General features: G+C 40.7%; 1 long non-coding RNA gene across 1 annotated transcript; it reads left to right on the top strand.

Annotated features, from left to right (window-relative positions):
• Positions 1 to 634: 634 nt before the first annotated feature.
• LOC113895577 lies at positions 635 to 6,613 on the top strand. Its single transcript, XR_003511874.1, has 2 exons — positions 635 to 773; positions 5,563 to 6,613. It is a non-coding gene; the product is annotated as an uncharacterized LOC113895577 (long non-coding RNA).
• The last annotated feature ends 1,417 nt before the right edge of the window (positions 6,614 to 8,030 follow it).

The raw sequence follows: 8,030 nt of genomic DNA, 5'->3' as shown, positions 1-8,030 counted from the left end.
GGTTCCTTCCCAGGGCATTTTATAGACCCAGGGATCGAACTCCCATCTCCTGCACTGGCAGGAGGATTCTTTATCGCTAAGCCACCAGGGAAGCCCATGTACCAATTACCTGTGTCTAATACTGTATGTGAGATAGTTCAGGGAGAAGTCATGGGTAACCTTTATAAAAAACAAAACCCCTTTCTGAATGATCTTCTCACAGCTAACACGATAATTCAAGCCAATGCCAAAGCATTAATAACTACAATTAATTTACAGTAAAGAGCAAGAATTTAAAAGCACCTTGTTAAAGGACTTCCCTGGTGGCTGTTGGGAGGCACAGTGCAAAATAGCCTTGAAGGAGGAGGTCCGTGGGAAAATGGCGAAGGGCCAGAAGTACATAGGCATTGTGTACTGATTGCTGAAGAACATTTCCTGCCTTTGGCTATGCTTGGCGCCTAGATTTAACAATTAAACATTAAAGACGATACTTGAGAAAATGGGTCATGGATAAATACATGGGTTGTTAAGAATGCGCTGTTTCTTGAAGTATCTTTTACTGATTATATCCTAGCTTTGTATGTGTTCTGCTGGCTGTATGCTCTAAGCCCTTTGTTCCTTGTTCCTATAAAAAGGCTTGACTGCAGAAATAAACTTGTCAGTCCTTGCAGAGACTGTCCAAGTGTTCTTTCAGGTTCACCGTTTCCAAGTCCCGGAGACATATCTCCAAAAAGTGGCGGCCGAACAGGGACTTGAAGGACGACTGAACAAAGCGGCGAGCCCTGCAGAAAGAGGTAAGCAGGATGGGACAACATAGCAGTAAGATTCCTTTCATTTCTATAATGTATCACTTTCTGAAACAAAATGGTGTTAATGTTTCAAAAGATCAGTTGAATGACTGCTATCATATTTTACTGGAACATAATCCATGGTTCCCAGAGGAGAGGACGCTCAATCTAGACATATGGAAAAGGGTTAAGAATAATATTTTGCTAACATATCGGCAAGGAGTCCGTATTCCCCCTCAATGGTGGGTTACATGGTCACTCATATGGGCTATCATAGAACAGATTGAAGGGCATAATGTTGATTTGGAAGTAGAAACTGTTCAGTCTTTACATGAATATGAGCTTAAGGAACAAGATATGCAAGGTGCTTTGAAATATAAGAATGTTATGCTTAATCAGACACAATCACTGGAAAAATAGCTTGGAGACGTATGTATACAGGATATGTCAAAACTGAAGCCACTTAGACCAGAGGTCATTTCATTCAACGGACAGCCCAAACCTGAGGTTTTTCCTTCTGCCCCGTCTGTAACAGAGTTACAGTTAGCAGTTAAAGTTAGCAGTTGCTAACTTTGCTCATACTAATCATTTCACACCTCCTTGGGAGATGCCTACTTGCACTTTCACTTTCCCAATATAGTTTGATCAGCCTGCCCAAGGCCAGAATGCTTGGGCTAATCTAGATTTTGGTATGTTGCCCAGCTTTAAGAAAGCATGCACTCTATATAGACCTACTTCTCCTTACTGTGTAGAATTCCTCAGAGGATGGGCTGATCATTGGATGTCATATGACTTTTTTCAAGTAGCAAAGATGTTTCTAAATCCTCAACAATTACTTCAGTGGCAAATGTGGGTTGGTGATGAGGCCTGACAAATGATGATTGACCAGAAATCTCATGGTAACCCTGCCAATTTAACCTAGGATATACTCACTGGAACAGGAGCCATGGCTGATATGACTGCGCAATTAGATAATATTACCCCTCAGATGTTGCATTTCATTAGAGAAATTTCTTGCAGAGCATGGGCAAAGGTTGATGATGGTTCATTTGTCAAGATTACCCAGGGACATGAGGAGAAATATGCCCAATTTATAGGAAAATTAAAGGATGCCATTGAAAAATCTATCAGAGATGAAATCTTACAAAATATTATTTTAAAACAACTTGCCTTTGAAAATGCTAATGAGGAATGTCAATCCATGCTTAGACCAATTTGAGAAACTGGTTCTCTTATGGAATATTTGAAAGCTTGTAGAGATACCAGATCTATGTCCCATAGAGCAAAATCAGCAGCACTAGAAACTTTCAATGTGCAAAAGGCTGCCAGTGTTAAATGCTTTAACTGCGAGAAGGCCAGCCATATGAAAAAACAATGCCGCATGCCAGTGCAAACAGCTAAAAATAATCTTACTTCTAATAATAAAAGGCCCCCGGGAGTTTGCCCAAAGTGTAAAAGGGGATTCCATTGGTTGAATGAGTGTCGTTCCAAATTCGATAAGGATGGAAATGCATTGACACCAGAGGCACAACAAAAACAACAGGGAAACTAATAAAGGGGCTATCCTCTAGCCCCACTACAAAAGGAGGACCCAACATTATGACACTGCAAGCAGCTACATCTAAGAGTGCTTGCATTGATATACCTAGTCCTTATGATATGGAATTAATAAAATTATACAATCCTCATAAAATCCCCACTGGATATTATGGTCCAATCCCACCCGGAACAATTGGACTAATTTTGGGATGTAGCAGCTGTACAATGAAAGGTTTAGTAGTATTGACTGGAGTTGTGGATGAAGATTATGAAGGAGAGATACATGTCATGGTGAATGTCGTAAAATTAAGAAATGTATATCTACAAAAAGGGGAATGCTTTGCACAATTATTACTTTTGCCATATGTCAAATCAATGAGGGCATCTGATAAAATTAGGCAGGGAGGTTTTAGTAGCACCAACCTTACCGCCGCACTATCTACCTTATTAAAGGAACATCAAAAGCCTATGCTTATCTAAAGATACGGGGAAAAAATTTCACAGGTATGTTGGATACAGGAGCCAACATTTCCATTATTAGAACTGAAGAATGGCCCCTTGAATTGGGTAAGACTATGGCTCCTTCCAGACTGTTAGGGGTAGGAGAGGCTGATGCTACATGAACTTTCGTCAGTGCATCCTATTTACAAGCTTATGGTCCTGATCAAATTGTAGTTTACATCAAACCATATATTACCAGTATTCCTATTAATTTGTGGGAAGGGATTTTCTTGAACAAACAAAAGCCACTATCTCTCGAAATAAGGCTTTTTGATGGGGGCCATTGAGTTAACACCGCTGCCTCTCGATTGGGAATCTGATGCCCCAGTATGGACACCTCAATGGTCCCTGACTAAAGAAAAGTTGGCAGCTCTCACACAATTAGTAAATGAGCAATTACAAGAAAATCATATAGAGCCTTCATTTTCCCCATGGAATTCTCCCGTTTTTGTCATAAAAAAGAAATCAAGAAAATGGCAAATGTTGATAGATTTAAGAAATATTAATAATACTATGATTCCTATGGAGCCCTTACAACCTGGATTGCCCTCCCCTTCCATGGTGCCAAAAGGATGGCCTGTAATTATTATTGATTTACAAGACTGCTTTTTTACTATACCTTTGCATCCTAAAGATATAAAACATTTTGCTTTTTCAGTTCCCTCTATAAATCACATGGCTCCTGTTAAAAGATTTCAATGGAAGGTTTTACCTCAGGGGATGATGAACTCTCCTACCATTTGCCAATATCTTATATCTGTTTTATTACAACCCAGTAGAGATAAATATCCTACTGCCTTCATAATTCATTATATGGATGACATACTCCTTTCCATGGAATCTGAACTTTGTTTACAACAGTTATATGACGAAGTCACCACCACTCTTCAAAATCATGGCCTACTTGTTGCACCAGATAAAATTCAATTGAAAGCACCCTTTAATTACCTAGGACATATTATGGAAGAGTCTAAGATAAAACCTCAAAAAACTCAAATCTCTGTGCATTCTCTACACACATTAAATGATTTTCAAAAATTGATAGGAGATATTAATTGGCTTCGGTCATTTATTGGCATTCCCACCTATGCATTACAACATTTATTTAAAATTTTAGAGGGACCTCCTGACCCGAATAGTCCTAGACAGCTAACAAAAAAAGGGAAAGAAGAATTAAAATTTGTTGAAAAACACATTCAACAATCTTTCTCAACTCGGCTGGACCATACCCAACTGATCTATTTATATATATTCCCCACCAAACATTCACCTACTGCAATCATAGCTCAAAACAGCCTGATAGAATGAGTATATCTACATACTAAGCAGTCAAAGAAAATTGTATCATACATTGAGAAAATAGGACAACTAATTGTATCAGGAAGGAGCCATGTACAAACCTTAACTGGATTTGATCTATATGCAATACATGTCCCTTTGACAAAAAAGGAATTACAAATTGCCTTACAGTATAACATGACCATGCAAATAGCATTAAGTGACTTTCAGAATGTTATCTCATTCCATTTGCCAAAAGGAAAATTATGGGACTTCCTACAATTTACTAAATTTATAGTAACTAATATCATAGCCTCCCAGCCTACTTCAAATGCACCTACCTATTTCATTGATGGCAACAAGAAAGGCATAGCTGGGATTTTCGGCCCTGATATCAAAAGAAATTACCCACTACCTATTCTTCAGTACAAAGAGTTGAACTGTATGCTTTATATGCTCTTTTGTCTCTTCAACCATCATCCTTCAATGTCTGTACTGATTCCAAATACCTTGCTTCCCTTTTCCCCGAATTTGTTACTGCCTTTTTATACAACCTAGATGAAGAATTAATATATTCTCTTTTCAAAGACTCAAGCCTTAATTCGATCACATACGGAACCTTTCTTCATTGCACATATACGTGCTCATTCAGGTTTACCTGGCCCCCTAGCAGCAGGGAATGATGCTGTTGATAAGTTCATAGCTCCTATCTTTACATCTGCTATGGACGAACACACTAATCTTCATACCAATGCTAAAAGATTGCACTCTAAATACCATATTCCCCTCACTGAAGCGAGACATATCATTAAATCCTGTGATGTCTGTGCTCCTCTGCACTTACGTACCACAGTTTCAGGAGTTAATCCTCGTGGGCAACAGCCTAACTCCCTTTGGCAATCTGACTTCACTCATTGCTCCTTGGGAAAGTTTTCTTTGCTTTTTGTCTCAGTTGATATATTTTCAGGTTTTATATGGGCAGTGCCTGTCTCTTCAGAATCCAGCAAACACGCCATTTCCACACTTTTACTCACCTTCCCTGTTATGGGAATACCTTCGGTCTTAAAAACAGATAATGGGCCTACATTTACCTCTCACTCATTTCGTTCATTTCTAATGGAATGGAATATAACACACATCACGGGGATACCCTAAAATCCCCAGGGTCAAACAATTATCGAAAGAACCCATCGCACTCTTAAAACTCATTTATTAAAACAGAAAGGGGGAATATGGAAGAGGAGATACACTTCTTATCCTATGAACCCTCAATTGTTATTATCTTTAACTCTTTATTCCTTAAATTTTTTAAATTTACTAAAAGATAGTTCTGATACTCGTGCAGACAGACATTTTGCAGAGGAAAACAGTAAGAAACCGTTAGAAGCCAACACACCAATATGGTATAAGCAGTTTAATCAATGGTTGCCAGGAATCTTATGACTCCTAGGCAGAGGTTACAGTCTTGTAGTTGCAGATGGAGAAGAAATCTGGGTTCCACTTCGCCATGTCCGTTACCGAGAAGGACCCCAAGACCAGATTCCCCCGACAGGTGATGCAGCTGACGCGAAGGGTCTCATCAATGACCATAGAGAAGCCGAAGAGAAAACGTCAGTGTCTGAACCCCTAGCGTAGGACCTGAGGAATGGCATGTGTGGAAGATTCCTGCTGCACTGGAGCACTTTGCCAATGTGTATGAGACGGCGAAAGCCTTAAAAACCTCAAAACTATACCTTTTTATACGATAGTACAGGTTATACCCAATCTTGTGTGCAGCTCCCGTACATGTTTATTGTAGGTAACTTCGATATAAATCTCTTGGCTAAGATTGTTAACTGTACAGCATGTGCCTTGTATACGTGTTTAAACCATACTATTTCATATCATTATGTCAACATTGCAATAGTCAGGCAAAGATCTGATTTGTGGCTTCCTGTTAACCTAACAGAACCATGGACTGACTATTTCTCTCAGTTTTGCTCAAATATGGCTTAAGGAGGTCAAGGCGCATAATAGGATGGATTATTGCTGGCATTCTTAGTCTAATATCTATTGTTACAGTAGGAACCCTATCTGGTATGGCACTACACAATTCTATACAGATGTCTCTACTCAAGACTCCGTGCCTCCTACGACAGAGTCCAACTAACAGCTGCCATGCTTAAACTAAAAACAAAAGGAGGATATGTTGGGAGGCACAGTGCAAAATAGCCTTGAAGGAGGAGGTCCGTGGGAAAATGGCGAAGGGCCAGAAGTACACAGGCATTGTGTACTGATTGCTGAAGAACATTTCCTGCCTTTGGCTATGCTTGGCACCTAGATTTAACAATTAAACATTAAAGACGATACTTGAGAAAATGGGTCATGGATAAATACATGGGTCGTTAAGAATGTGCTGTTCCTTGAAGTATCTTTTACTGATTATATCCTAGCCTTGTACATGTTCTGCTGGCTGTATGCTCTAAGCTCTTTGTTCCTTGCTCCTATAAAAAGGTTTGACTACAGAAATAAACTTGTCAGTCCTTGCAGAGACTGTCCAAGTGTTGTTCTTTCAGGTTTGCCATTTCCAAGTCCTGGAGACATATCTCCAACAGTGGCCCAGAGGTTAAGACTCTGCCTTCCACTGTAGCAGGGCATGGGTTTGACCCCTGGTTAGAGAACTAAGGTCCCACATGCTGTCAAATTCTTAAATTTTTTTAAGAATAAAAACACCTTGTTAATACAAGGTAAAACACAATGTATCAGGTATCAGAGATCACCTGTTTCACTTGTACAGCCCCAGTCTCTATTTAAGAGTCAGAGAGGAAAACTCAGTTGTGATAACACCCAAAATTAGGTGGCCATCCTAGCAGCTAAGGAGAGGGAGAACATTTATCAGTCATGTTGCCACTGTCTGGTTTTAGCTCCCTAATTTATACTCGCCTTCTCTGAACTTCTGAGGCCTCTTCCCCGTCACATTCACAAAGAGAAAAATCTTATACTATAGAACAATGAAATTGGCTTCCAATGGCCAAAATATATGTAACAAATATAACAGTAAGGCTTCTTGCTTCAAAAGCACACCTCGGGGTTCCCCTTAGGGTATTCCCTGCCGTAGGCAAGAGAAGCCACAGAAGCAAGAAATGCCTTCATTAGTCCTCACAGACCAGAGGCAGGAGCTGCCTCCACTGCTTTCCAGGCTCCATCCCCACACTTTCATTAGGAAAAGTTCTCATTTCAACCCCTAACATTGGTTGACCAGACCTCAGGGTAAATGAATGCCAACACTTCATCTACACCAGGTATCTACTTTTATGTATCTTATCACTGATTAGAGACTGAAATGTTTTCTCCCTTTACATGTATTCTAGCCATAAGCAAGACTGTGCAGGGGTTTGGTGGCTCAGCTGTAAAAAACCCACCTGCAAGGCAGGAGAAGCAGGTTCGATTCCTGGGTCGGGGAGATCCCCTGGAGGAAAGCATGGCTACCCACTCCAGTATTCTTGCCTGGAGAATCCCATGGACAGAGGAGCCTGGCCAGCCACAGTCCGTAGGATTGCAGAGAATCAGACAAAACTGAAGCAACTCCACGCAAGCGCAAGTTTGTAGGGAGCACCTAAGACCACTTTCTGGAAATGGAGGGAATGTGGTGGGTAGAAGGCATGAGCCAGAGGACAGAGGTGCCTTAGGGACTGGAGCCCTTCTTTCCTGGCATGAGTATCTCGCACAGTAGCAGCTTGAATGCAGAGAGCATTTCATCTCATTTCCCACCCTCTGGTCTCACCCAGCTCTGCTCCGGCTACTCAGATGCCAGGCTCCTGGCTCATTCGGACATATGGGGATGTTTCTGGTTGTCACAAGGACTGGTAGCCCTAGCATTTCCCAGACCTCCTTGCTCATCTCTCCAAATGGCAGAGAGTGTGTATGGGGTGGAGGGGGGTGTCACTCTATGTCTGTGGATCAAAT

The sequence above is a fragment of the Bos indicus x Bos taurus genome, chromosome 7 (assembly GCF_003369695.1).
Source record: "Bos indicus x Bos taurus breed Angus x Brahman F1 hybrid chromosome 7, Bos_hybrid_MaternalHap_v2.0, whole genome shotgun sequence".
Lineage (NCBI taxonomy): Eukaryota > Metazoa > Chordata > Mammalia > Artiodactyla > Bovidae > Bos > Bos indicus x Bos taurus.
The sequence above is the reverse complement of the archived record's forward strand: the minus strand, read 5'-3'. Positions and strand labels throughout refer to the sequence as shown.